Source organism: Mycena indigotica, assembly GCF_014461135.1.
Source record: "Mycena indigotica strain 171206Taipei chromosome Unknown Mind.scaff0019, whole genome shotgun sequence".
NCBI classification, from domain to species: domain Eukaryota; kingdom Fungi; phylum Basidiomycota; class Agaricomycetes; order Agaricales; family Mycenaceae; genus Mycena; species Mycena indigotica.
The window spans coordinates 258,462-272,689 of NW_023503018.1; positions in this window are offsets into that span (position 1 = coordinate 258,462).

Consider the following 14,228-nt stretch of genomic DNA (forward strand, 5'->3'; position numbering starts at 1 on the left):
GGGACCCGATAAGTTCACGGTGTTTTTATTGTTTCCCATAATAATGAATAATTCCTGGATATAAGGATGAATAATGTTGAGTTCCAACACTTGTTTTTCGTCTCTAAGTCCATTCTAGCATGAATAATGATGAATAATTTGAGAGGTATAAGACTCGGACTTGACAACGAACACTGGGATGTGACGTCACAAAGGTTTTCTTAGAAATTCTAATGTGGATATATCATGCTATGAATAATGATGAATAATTGAACCCCCTGGTGACTTGTGGTCAGTTCAGCGCCTGAGTCACGCTGTTACATAGTGTCACATAGTGTGACAAATGTCCAAAAAAGGAAATTTTCGCCATTTGACAGGCGAATCATCAGAGAATGTCACAGATCGTCACAAAACCAAAGTTGTATGTTTTATCTATACGAACAACTTTCATTAAGCAACCTATAGTGCTGGTTGAATGGTTATGCCAGCATAAGCCAATCACTAGCTGATGTTTAACTAATAAGATGATATCTTAATAACTAGACAGGCTACACAGCTGATTGAAGTACTACTGAGGATACCTGAATGGTAGGGTTTATATTTTCATCAATTTAATCTTATTTGTGTATTCACACTATCAAATGATTATCCATCAGATATTCTGATCTAGCCATATCTCCACCAGTTCTTCATGGATTTAGATGATTGTTTTACTAGTAGGCAGGTAGTCATACTGTCTTGAAATGATCTGATGTGAATATGATTTCATATCTTTTGATCATAGTGTTATACCACTTTTCTGTAGCTATTCTGCTTCAAATTTGATGAAGCACAATGATGACTTGATATCTGGGTGAGGAATGTATGAATAATCTTAGTATAAGTCATGTTATAGACTAATAAATGTTTATCATGGCTCTGAGAAACCCATCTATTTTTAGACATCCTATATGTTTGTATAAATGCCATGTATCCTATTATGCCAATCTCCCAATAACTCACTCAAAGATGAGGGACCCTCATGGATTAAAAATAGGAAGTATACATAGGGGTCCTCTGATGACATGATGACCCTCACACCATTTTATATACATGTAATATGCTGTTATTCTCTAATATCCCCCTGAACCGACTTCTACATCATATTGGCCATACAGCTATGATCTGGTAGTTGACTATGGATCAAATATGGAAAGGTTTGGCAAATGAGGTGTATACACCTACCTGCATACTTGGATTGATCTCTGTATATCCTTGGAGGATGAATTGGGGTGAACATTCCAAGACATGCGCATGCAGTACTGGTTTACATGAATAGTGAGGTCTATGGACTTAGTGTTGGACATTGAGGTGGGTGTATGAGGATATTTGGATGTCTACTAGGATCCTGGAACATAATCAGTCATGGTTCTGCCATGTGTCACTAAAGGTAGCTGAAGAGAGGGTAGGTACCCATAAAGCAAAAGAGAGTGTCTTCGCTATTACAACTGGTCAGAAAATAATTTCAAGTATGATCCAAGACTTGAATGTAGGATGGTATAGACCTTCAAATAAGCCTGTCCAGCACTTGAATCAACCTCATAGCTAATCTGGATCTCTCACAGTACCATTATCAGTGTTATCTATCCCAAAGATGATGAGCTCACCATGGCATGACCTTTGTGGGTCTGAGAAATCTGAGTATATCTGTTAGTAGGGGTATGGTCTACCTCCTAGAAACTGGTGCCCCTACCCCTCTAGCATATCTCTATCCTGGGTTATATAGCACCTAAGGTCTCTAGAATTGACCAGCCCCAACACTTGCCCTATGGTAGAAAATGGGTGAGATTATAGGAGACTATTATATCTCATTATATCAACTTGGATCATGAGATTCCATGCATTTAGCCTCAGGATATCAGCAAAATACTACTCAACTTAGTATTCAATCATGCTTGGGAGTCAATTAATTGATGTGACCATGCTAGATCAGATGGCTAGATGGATAAAACCATGGTAGGATGATATACCTTTCAAATGAGTACTCTCCCAGCTTTATCTGCCCTGACTAGCCAGAGATCCATGGTTATCTTTCAGGGTTGATGGAGATCAAATACTACTGATGTGTGGATACATTGCATTACTAGTATCATATTCACTCAGGATCTGAAACTGAAATACCAGAGCCCTGGTATGGAGTATCTGAACATATAAGTCACCTACCACACATTAGTTTAAGTACCAGATAATCCCTTTGTGATGACTGAGAACTAGATACAGTCATCATATGGCATGATAGCGATCAAATAGCATAGTAAATTGATGGTACTGCTCAAAGGCTTCCTGGCAGTACTTAAATTATGTATTTACCTTAAGTAGTTATAGAGATAGAGGCTCATCAGTTGTGGATCAGTTAGTGATTGGGCAGCACTGGCACAACTATTCAACCAGCACTATAGGTTGCTTAATGAAAGTTGTTCGTATAGATAAAACATACAACTTTGGCTTTGTGACGATCTGTGACATTCTCTGATGATTTGCCTGTCAAATGGCGAAAATTTCCTTTTTTGGACATTTGTCACACTATGTGACACTATGTAACAGCGTGACTCAGGCGCTGAACTGACCATAAGTCACCAGGGGGTTCAATTATTCATCATTATTCATAGCATGATATATCCACATTACAATTTCTAAGAAAACCTTTGTGATGTCACATACCAGTGTTAGTTGTCAAGTCCGAGTCTTATACCTCTCAAATTATTCATCATTATTCATACTAGAATGGACTTAGACAAAAAACAAGTGTTGGAACTCAACATTATTCATCCTTATATCCAGGAATTATTCATTATTATGGGAAACAATAAAAACACCGTGAACTTATCGGGTCCCATGCGGCGCAATGGACCTGATAACTCACAGTGGGGACTGGGACACACAGGTGGAAAGGTCGTGGGAGAAGAACAACCCTGACGAGCTGTAAGCACAACGACTCGGATCTGCAAAAGAAATAACACACTGACCAATCCTGTAGGCAGTGTCGCCGACCTCCTGCCTCAGCAGCAGGGGCAGGGCCAACGACGGCGGCTCAGGGTCTGGGAGTGGAAGCGATCGCAGTGTCGCTTAGGAACCACTCCCGCCTCCCATCTCCGCACGCTTCCTTGACCCGTGCGTCTGCACAGCGCGGCCCCGGGTCACACAAGCGCGTCCCACGTCCAGACTCGCCGACTGCGTGGCCGCAAACGGCACCGCAACAGACAGCGCTTGCCAACCCAACGGCATGGCGGCGAATCTATCTACACTGGCCTGTAATGCTAACTACTCCTCCCAGCCGTTTGCCGACCTGCTCTGACGCCTGCCGAACTACTTTGCCCGCCCCCGACTTCTTCTAAAGCCGCCAAATCGACACTACAACCAAAATGCTGTCAGCGCCCGGTCTCGCCAACGAGCAGAACACATACCGGTGGAGGCCATTCTACGAGTACTTGATATAATGGTCTGCCAGTAGTGTGTCCAAAGCAGAACTTGGATGCACGCCCGTCAGATCGTTGATAAGCCGCAGTCTGGGACAGACCAGGAAACGACTATTTTTGTCGATTTTGTTGCTCAGCGCACGTCTCAGAGTTGACATGAGTCCCGAATGGTCAACTAGGGAATAACCTGCACAAGAACCAGTCAAACTCCAGTCAAAATCTACCAAGTCGCTCTCAGTGATTCCAAAATCTTGACTAGGAAAAGTTCGCAGAGCCCGTTCTACGCTAGAATCTATCCAATTCTATGCAAAATACCCAAAGGGAGTGTATTCTAAAAAGGCATATTCGGTTTGGCGCTCAGTGGAGACTCGAGATCGACTTCTCCTAGATAAGGGACACCCCCTATCTCTGTTGGCATCGACGACTGACATCATTGGAACGTGGTTTCGGATCATGCTGGAGGATCGAGAGTGCCAAGGGACGGTTAAACGGCAAAAACCTACTCAATTGATTGGGGCCTGGACCTGTGATCAACGGCGACTCTAAAACACTGTCGAGGAACAGATCATCTGAACATTGGAAATGCGCCAGGAGAGTTGGGACAACCACCGCTGAGGCCATATGCACAAGATACGAGTTATGGGTGTCAATCGAAAGCTGGGAAGCAGAGCTATCCACTTATCCTACTCAAGATCGAGGGATTCTTCACAAGACAAACTAGATGGTCGCGAACACGGAAGATTTACACAGGTCATTGACTCCAATACACGCGATACCAGTCATCTGGACCTGGATTTTCGACTCTGGGCCGTATGGCGAAACGATACCTATACAATTATGCACATGGACTACTTTTCTTACTCGAGATTTTCCCTGATTCTATCAATTTCTGTTTAGTATTTATATCTCTGTTTTGTATTTGGCAGGTTCACGGATTGCCCTGCTCTACTAGGTGCATCTGGGGATCTAGCTCGTCAATCTATCTTGCTAGCTCTTTCGAAATAGTATTATCGCGTCGGAAGGATTATTGGTTGAGGGTTTCGGTTGCTGAATACAAGAGTTCCGGTTGCTGTTTATTGGGTTTCGGTGGCTGGTCGAGAGTTTAAGGCAGTTAGTTCCTGACTCGAGACAACTCAGAGGGTTTAAGGCAGTTAGTCCTGATCCAACGAGTATAAACTCTCCGGGCATCGTATTGGCGCTTCTCTATTGCTGAGTTTCGTCGATAGTACGCTTTGGGGCACGACAAATCAACGTTTTTCGCAAGAAACTCGTATCTACCCTACAACCTTACACATCTGTGCCAAGGCTCTGTTCACAGGGGCCTGTACTCGCACAAGGAGTTGACGATTTTTGGGTTTTTGTGACTTTTCCTACTCGACATTATACATCTTTCTCTCTACGACAAGTGGAGTTTGGGTTGTTTTTGTTGGTTTGGTTAGTTAGAGAGCTCATTTGCTGTCCCCACTCCGCACTCATCATCTGGAGCCCACCGCGAGGGGTGATTGAGTATTGCTGAAACTTGGTTTCGTGCAATTTGTGACAAGCAAGAAGAAAAGCAAGCGCCCACACGCTTGGATCGAACGTCAAAATACCACCAAAAGGGAAACAGCGAGATCTAACTGATTCCCAACCGAACGATTTTCCGAATCTACTACGCGGAGTTGGAGAACTGAGACCGACACCGTTATTCGTACCAAAACTATCTGCGAACGCGAAACCGAGGACTACCCGTAACTCGCAAGGCGATCGAAATCGGACAATCCCGACAAAATCGACAAAAACTCAAGCATCTTCGTCGAAAAGACCGACTCAAGCATCAACACAAAAGCGCGTTCAATCGAAATCTACAACAAAGCGCAAAACCAACACACAATCAGCGACTGTCGAAGAAGAACGACAATCTCCGACACCATCTTCGCCTCTAACCGACTTATCTGAGAGCGAAATCAACACGAATCGGCTTAACGAACCTCCGATTCAACAAAACAACGAAAACATGGACGACGGACCTGGCGGAAATGGTGGAAACGGAGGCGGCGCGGGTGGCGCAGGAGGAAATGGAGGTGGTGGAGGTAGAAACGCTCAAGGAGGAGCAGCGGTGCGGTTTAAGGTGCCTGAAACATGGGATTCTGGTCGTCCTAGCTTCGATGGAAAGACTCCTGCCAAGTTGGAGAAGTTCCTAGAGGAGTGCGAGCGAATCATCGTGCAGGGAGGCATCGACAACGACGCGGAAAAGAAGGAGACGGTGCTGAGGTATCTCGATACTAAGCATGTGAAGGAAGCGTGGCGGAATCTGACAGCTTTTGCTGGAGGAGACTTCGATGGGTGGAAGGCGGAGATACTGAAGATGTATCCGGAGTTGGAGGAGGTCAACGAAGGGTCGAGGAGACGCTTGAAGGAAATTTGCACCGAGGCACGGGGTGCTAGTCGTGAAGATCTGGGTCTAGTGATTCGATTTTGTGCATTCTTTTTGGCAGAATCCGAAAAACTGCTCAGACCACCATCGCAAATCACCAACAAAGAGTTGGTATCGTCGATTCTTGGTACGCTCAGCGACGATTTTGCTTCGGCAGTCGAAGTTGTGCTAAATCCACCGAATGTGGCGAATATCTTGGGTGGAAATGCGAATGCGGGAAACCAAAACGCAGGAAACACTCGAAGAGGCGATAAGTGGAACTACAAGGACGTCTTGAAGGTGGTGGAGTGGTTGGCGAACAATTGGTCTGGGCGAGAGGCGGATGCGATGATGAGGAACGACTCGAAATCCTCGATTTCATTCGCGAACTCGAAAAACGGAAGCTCTGCAAGCGATGTTAGAGTGAAAAACGAGTTTCGTGATCAAATGGAGAGTTTCGCCTTAGAGATAAACGCGTTGAAGGACGTTATGGCTGTCAGGGATAAGCAACTCATCGAAACAATGAAGCAGTTCCATCAGGCTACCGAAAATAAGTCCAAAGAGCATGCGCACCCTCAATCGGGACCGCCGCAACGCCAGCTCCTATAGTCAGATCTATGCATAAGATATGGGTGGTGTCCAGGGAATATTATGCATAAGATATGTGTCCAGCTATTTGTAATATATAACAGCCCTTGAATTTATTATTATTAGACTACCTGAGAGGGTTATCAGTGATGAAGTGATGGCATCTAGATATATACCTTGATGTGGAACCATTTTTGATTGGCATCAGTGATTCTGATGGCTATATAGAGATCCATCAATTTCATCCCAATTAGGATGATAATCTCTTTTCCCTATCACACAGTCCCCCTAACTACATACCGGGTCATCGGCCTGAAGAAATAGGACTTAAGGATATTATATATGATATTACATAAGTGATATCTGTCAATCCTGTTGTGTAATATCAGTTTTGATCTCCTGTCACAATTCCTGTCACAAGTCTCACTTAGAGGTCTCTGGTGGAACACCCATATCTTATGGATAGCTTTCTGTGGACCTCACCAGCATTTTATGCATAGATCTAGCCATAGAGGGTGGCAACGCGAATATCAACAAGGAGGAAGTCGTGGATATGGAGGACAACAGAGTGGAGGAGACCAATGTCATTTCTGTGAAGAAACTGGGCATATGGTGCGAGATTGCCCGAAGAAAAGGACGTTGTTGGACCAGGGGAAGATCGTTATGGAGAATGGAGGCTTGCGTCTACCGGGAGGTCAATATATTCCGAAGTATCCTGAGAATGTCTCAAGATATCAACGAATCCTCGACTGGTATGGCAAAGGTGGAGGGAATATTGTGTCAGGAAATGCGCAGACGAACCTTCAATCGTCGTTTTACAATGAATATACTCCCAATGAGCAGTATAATTTGCTGTATGACACGAATGAGGATGAAATCCGTTCATTGAGGGCGCAAATGGCTGCGTTGACTAGACAGTTTCAAGTAAACAATGTCGCAGTTAATGAACCAGCACGATTCTCGAACCAGCCGGGGGCGGTTCAATCGTTTCCACAAATCCTACAACGAGATTCAGCGTCACAGCAAGGGATAGGAGGAAGACAGTCTCAGAGAATGGGGGAGATGGGGCAAAAGAGTGAAGCGTACCCTGCGTACCTTCAAGGGCCTGCTCAACCAGGCTTGCCCCCAGTCGATCCGAACTTTCAACAGTTCATGACGATGTACAATATGGTTCAGGCCATGCAGAACCAATCTGGATCCAGTTCGCAGTCCGCGAATCAGTCGATGGAGTCCCAATTTGCGAATACGCGGTCGGGAAAAGACTTTAACGCTGGGGAAGGACGAAATTTTTAGATAGTTCGAGGAAGGAGACAGGGAGCTGGCGAAAGAAAGCTCCTGAGGCAACGAAATCTCCTGAGAACCGATCGAAAGTTGCGAATAAGGAAAAGGAATCATCGAAGAAGAAGGAAGATCGAAGGAAGAGGGATGATCCTGTCGAGTCTTCGAGTGAGGAGGAAGAATCTGAGCCGGAGGTGCTGGAGAAAGAGGATGTGCCGAAGAAGAAACGCAGAGCTCGATTCAGAGGAGAAGATTCTGAGGACGAAAAGTTGGAATATGCTGCCAGGATGGTACCCAATTCGGAATCGCCCAAGCGCGAGACGAACAAGAAGCGAGATGTAGAAGAGAGGGCGTATAAGTTGGCGACGAAGTTCGACGACCCGCATATAATTAAGCGAATTGTGGAAAAGACAGAGAATACAGTCGTTGCACGATGTTACTGTGGGCGACTTGATCTCTCTTTCTCCAGAATATGCGAAAGCAATGCGAAAATCGACGAATCGGACTCGGCAACCTATAAAGCCAGTCTTGTTACATGGGAAATTGGATGAAGGATCGGAATATCCGTTCATGGAAGATGAGAACGTTGAAGTTCGACTCCAAAATGACGCGGTAGACATCGACGAATTGCCAATGGTGGACTCGTTCTACATTTCTACTGAAGAGGATAAGCAATACGGAATACAGGAAGGCTCATACGTAAGTACCGACCCATATCTCCAGTATGTGGCATCTCTCCCACCGGGAGAACCGCCCAAGCAAGTCTTCTCAGGGAAAGATTCGGCGTCGTTGAGGGTTGTGTGGCCGTTAATCGCTGCGCGAGAGCGTGTGGAGTGTGTTATTGACAGTGGATCGCAAATTGTGTCGATGGCATTGTCAGTAGCGGAAAGATTGGGGATTCCTTGGGATCCTGACTTGCAAATCTACATGCAAAGTGCGAATGGGCAACTGAAGAAGTCTGCTGGGTTAGCGCGCGAAACGTATGCTTTTTGTTTGGAGACATACCTGTCTATCTGCAAGTGCATATTATCGACCAAGTAGCTTATGAAGTTCTGCTCGGACGACCATTCGATCTCGTAACGGAATCCAAGTTAGAAAACTTCGGAAATGGGAACCAAATGCTCACTATTCACGATCCTAACCGAGAGCGAAGGTGTGTGATACCGACTCAGGCAAGGGGAACTTATTCTGTGGTGTCGAACTCGAAACGGGTCGAAGAACCTGGGAAAGATCCGCCCGCGCAGAAGGAGAATCGAGAGCATAGGGCCAAAGTCGAGGTGGAATCGGATTTTCAGAACTCGTCGAGGAACTAGTGGGAGACTGGGGAGGCGAAGAGCTGTGTGTGTGGATGGGAATTGATGAAAAGGGCGAGTTGCGAGTGGAGGGATACATCGAACCTGAGGATGGGTGTCGATTTGAGGATGAAGAACTGCAATTGGCGTACCTAACAGCCAGTAGAGAGTCGAAATCCATGTCCAAGGACCGAAAGGCAAAGGAGTTGCTCGAGGAGTTTGTCCAGCAGCGAGTCGACAACTCTTCGCAGAGTAGGAAAAGTAGGCGAGTGGTAAAATTCGAGTCTGAATTGGGTGTCCGTCAAGGGCCGGATGAGGAAGTTAGAGCAGCGGTAGAAGCATCTTATCTGGGGAACGTACATCAGCATGAATCGTCGATTCCGTGTCTGAAATGCGCCGACCTTGGATTCGATCGAGAGAGAAATGGTTCGTCTGTGGAAGTTGGAGTCGAGATTATGGATACGTTCGCTGGAAAGAAGTATAAACCGGTTGCGTTGAAAACGAGGCCAGTTTATGGTGAGCTTCCAGAGAAATATCGCATAAAGAGGGAAATCATCGGGGATCCTTTGGCTGAAATGCCTAAGTTATCACCAAATCCGAGTGAATTCGTACCTACCGAGAGGTATACGCAAGAGAGGATGGAAATCATCAATAAAGTTCACAACACTGGGTTCTTGAGGAGCGAGGAAATGAAGGTTATTCATAATTTCATGATGCTTCATTGGCCTGCGTTCGCTTGGAATGACGAGGAGCGAGGAACTTTGCGACATGATTTCTTTCCACCTGTTGAAATACCGACAGTTGAGCACAAAGTATGGATAGAGAAGAGTATTCCGATCCCGAGAGGTCAACTAGAGGAATTCTGTAAAGTGATTAAGAAGAAGATCGACGCGGGCGTGTACGAACCGTCGAATGCTTCATATCGCTCGAAGTTCTTTGGTGTTCTCAAGAAGGATGGCAAGAGTATTCGACTCGTTCATGCTTTGGAGCCGTTAAACGCGGTTACGATTGCGCATTCAGGAATCCCACCTGCGACGGAAGAATTGGCAGACCACTTTTCGGGTCGAGCGTGTGGAGGAGTTTTGGATTTGTACTCGGGATATGATCATAGAGACCTTGCGGAGACCTCGAGGGACTACACAACGTTTCAGTCGCCCTTCGGAGCATTGAGATTAGTGAAACTTCCTCAAGGATGGACGAATTCCGTACCGATTTTCCATGACGATGTAAATTTCGTCTTGAGAGAAGAGGTTCCCCATGTCTCGATGCCATATATCGATGATGTACCTATTCGAGGACCAGCAACGCGATATGAGGATGAGAACGGAGAAGAGGAAACGATACCTGAGAATAAGGGGACTCGTAGATTCTTCTGGGAGCACATGCAGAACGTGAATCGAGTAGTTCAGAGATTGAAATACTCAGGTTTGACGGTTTCTGGCATGAAGGCGGTGTTGTGTGCGGATGAATTCGTGGTTGTAGGCCATACGTGCTCGTACGAAGGAAGAAGGCCGTCGACGGATCGAGTGGGAGTCATTACACGATGGCCTCTTTTGAAGAATGTCTCTGAGATAAGACAATTCTTAGGAGTCTTGACGTATATCAAGCACTTCATTCAAGATTTCCATATTATGAGCAAGCCGATGACAGATATGCTGAAGAAAGGAGTGGAATTCGAGTGGGGAGAGCTTCAAGAGGCTTCTATGGCGTTGATCAAGAAGGCAGTGGCGGAGTGTCCAGCGATTCGACCGTTGAATTACTCAGAAGGATGGACAACAGTGATTCAGATCGATAGTTCGTACAAGGGAATCGGAATCGTGATCTACCAGTATCATGAGAACAGTCCCAAGAAACGATACTACTCAAGATTTTCATCAATACCACTCGATGAGAGACAGGCGAACTTTTCTCAGGCAAAGCGAGAGCTGTTTGGTATAAAGCGAGGCTTGGAACACATGCAATATTGGATTTTGGGGTGTAGGAACCTGGTACTTGAGACGGATGCGTCGTACATTAAGGGAATGCTGGATAATCCTGGCATGGGCCCGAATGCAACGATAAATCGGTGGATAGAGCAGATTCTGATGTTCCATTTCGAGTTCAAACATGTCATTGGCAAGACCTTTACACCAGATGGACTCTCGAGACGAGACAAAGTACCGGGAGATGAAGAGTACGAGAATACCGATGATGGACCCGAGTTGGTGAAGCCAGGAGTGCATAAGGATTGGGATTATTCGATTCCTCAGCCGAAGGAGTATGATGATTTCAAGTCGGAAATTGACACGAGAGGTGGATTCTACTTCGGAGTGTTGGATCTCGATGAGAATGACACAATGGAGAACGAAGCCTGGAAGGAACATGGTCAACTTTGCTTGGATACCTATGTGGAATCAATGGATGAGGCGGAAATCATCAGGGACACTTATCGCAGAGAGGGAATTGAGATGCCACAGTACATTTCATCGTTCGTGCGTGAGCCTGAGAAACTCCTACCGAATTCAGCGTTCAAATGGGATGCTAAGAAGAGGGAACCATATCCCGAAGAGCATCGGACGACAGAAGGAGTACGCGCGGATGAAAAGCTCGAGTTGGTTGAGAAGTGGCTTCGAAATACCAAGAAGAGACCGACTGGATTCACGGACAGGGCCTTCGAAGCGTTGATAAAATACGCTCGGAAGTTCTTTCTGAGTGAGAAAGGAAGGCTTTTCCGTCGAGATAAGGATGGGATGCACAAAATCGTTGTTAAGAAGGAGCATAGGATGTACGCGATGCGTTCTGCGCACGATAGTTTGGGTCATCAAGGAGTGTATGCAACGAAATCCTTGATTGAAGTCAGATTATGGTGGCCTCAGATGGATCGAGACGTATCTTGGTATGTGAAAACGTGCCATATGTGTCAAGTTCGTCAGAGTACGATGATTCGGATACCGCCTATACCTACGAAAACTCCGAGTTTGTTCCAGAAAATCCATACCGATGTGATGGTCATGGGAGCGACTTCAAACGGACACAAGTTGGTCATTGCAGCGAGGGATTCATTGAGTAGATGGCTGGAAGCTAAGGGCTTGAGATCAGACACGGCGTTGGCGATTGGGATGTTCTTACTCGAGAATATCATCTGTCGCTGGGGTTGTCCTGCTGAATTGGTGACGGATAATGCGCCCCAGTTTCTCGCGGCTCTCGAATGGCTTGGAAACAAGTATGGCATTACCGGAATCAAGATTTCACCCTATAATTCGAAGGCAAATGGACCTGTGGAGAGTGGACATCGAGATGTTCGACAGTCGATTGTGAAAGCGTGCGCTGGTAACCCTAACAAATGGTTTTATTTCTTGCCTCAAGTTACTTGGGCGGACAGAATCACCATTCGGAGAGGATTAGGTTGCTCACCCTATTACGCCGCGACTGGTTGTCATCCGATTTTGCCATTCGACATTGTGGAATCGACATGGCTGGTCGAATACCCAGGGAAAATCATCAGTACCGCTGAGTTGGTTGGATATCGAGCGAGAGCATTGGTGAAACATCGAAGTCATGTTCAGGAGATGAGAGATCGAGTCTCAAAGGAGAAGTTAGAAGCTGTTCGACGATATGAGCCATCCACGCTGCTACTATCAAAGATTATGACTTCAATCCTGGGGATATCGTCTTGATTCGCAACACTCGCATCGAGAAAAGTCTGGACAAGAAGGCAAAACTTCGTTATCTTGGACCAATGGTGATTGTTAGACGGACAATGGGTGGATCTTATCTAGTATGCGAGCTAAATGGAGCTATGGTACCAGGAAAGATTGGCGCATTCCGAGTAATACCCTATGAAGCCAGAGAGAAGATTTCTTTCTCAAAAGACATCGAAAAGATGATCGACATGTCAAAAGAGGAACTGGATGAGCTCGCAGAAGGCCGAGAGGATGTGGAAGGAACGGATTTGCAGTTTGGAGACATGGATCTTGACGACGAAGAGTCAGAATCTGAGAGCGAAAAGTCAGATGACGACGCTTAAGGATGAGGATTGCTTCGAATCGAAAAAGGAAAAGTGTCACAACGCAGGAATACATTCGTTCGAGGTGTGAATACATAGTACAGTTCAAGTAATGACCGGAACAGCTGATCTGGAAAGCCTTGGAAACGAGTGTGGGGGTATATAGTACTATGGGAGAAGGAATTTCGATGGAGCAGTAAGGGATTTACTTGCGGCCATGGGAAGGACCGTTGGGGGTAGCGAGACGAGCATTTCCGCGGATGATGGCCAAGTACTGGGACGGATCGCTGACAAGGAAAAGTCAGAAATCGAGCACTATGACGAGACTGAGAGGGACGGACGGAAGTTTGCTATCAACCTTCATGTTGCGGTCCTTCGCGAGGTCGAAGAGTGTTTGGTAGCGACAAGCGACTACTTCGTACGAGTCACGGGCATATGCCATACGCTGGACAGCGATGAGCACTTGCTGCTGAGCGAGTTCGAGGCAGGCGGTCAGCTGCTTATTGGTGATTCGGACTTCGGTTCCTTGTGCGAATTGATCGAGAAGTTCTTGGATGGTCTTGTACTCGAGATCAGCAGGAGCGGAATCGTCAATCGGATACGGATTGGTCAAAATCTGGGAAATTCAAGTCAGAAATTTCGAAATCTTGTCAAGGAAAAGTTACAATTCCGGCTACGGCAGCCGCGGATATCTGCGAAGATGCGAATCAGCGATAGAAGGAACATCGGATAGAGTTTACAGACAGTTGGGAGGTCCTTGGGGTCTTTCTTCTTGAAAGATAAAGAAGAGATCGGCGCAGGGGTCTTGGTGGACTCGTCTATGAGCTCGGGAGAACTGGCCTTGTTGCGCTTCTTCTTAGAGGGACTCCTGTCGGTATCGCCAGAGCCTTCCTAGATAAGAACGCACCGAGTCAGGGAGATTGACGATGATAACGTTCGACTCAGAGTCGAAGAAGAGAGAACGAACCTCTTCTTCTTCATCTTCGAGTTCAGGGGAACGCTGTCGCTAGAGTAAATCAACGTTCGAAGGGATATTCGACAAGGATAATACCTTGTGAGACTGGTTAACGGTCGAAGAACGAGTGTTCTGGAGTGATGATGAGTTGCGGAGGAAATCTTCGACGGAGAAAAGTGAAACCGGAGTGTTCTTGGACGAAGATGTCTGTCACTGATAAGATAGTGTCGCTTCCGCATTCGGAAATGATATTACCTTTTTGGTATCAGGGGCCTTTTTCTTGGTATCCTCCGCCTTGTTG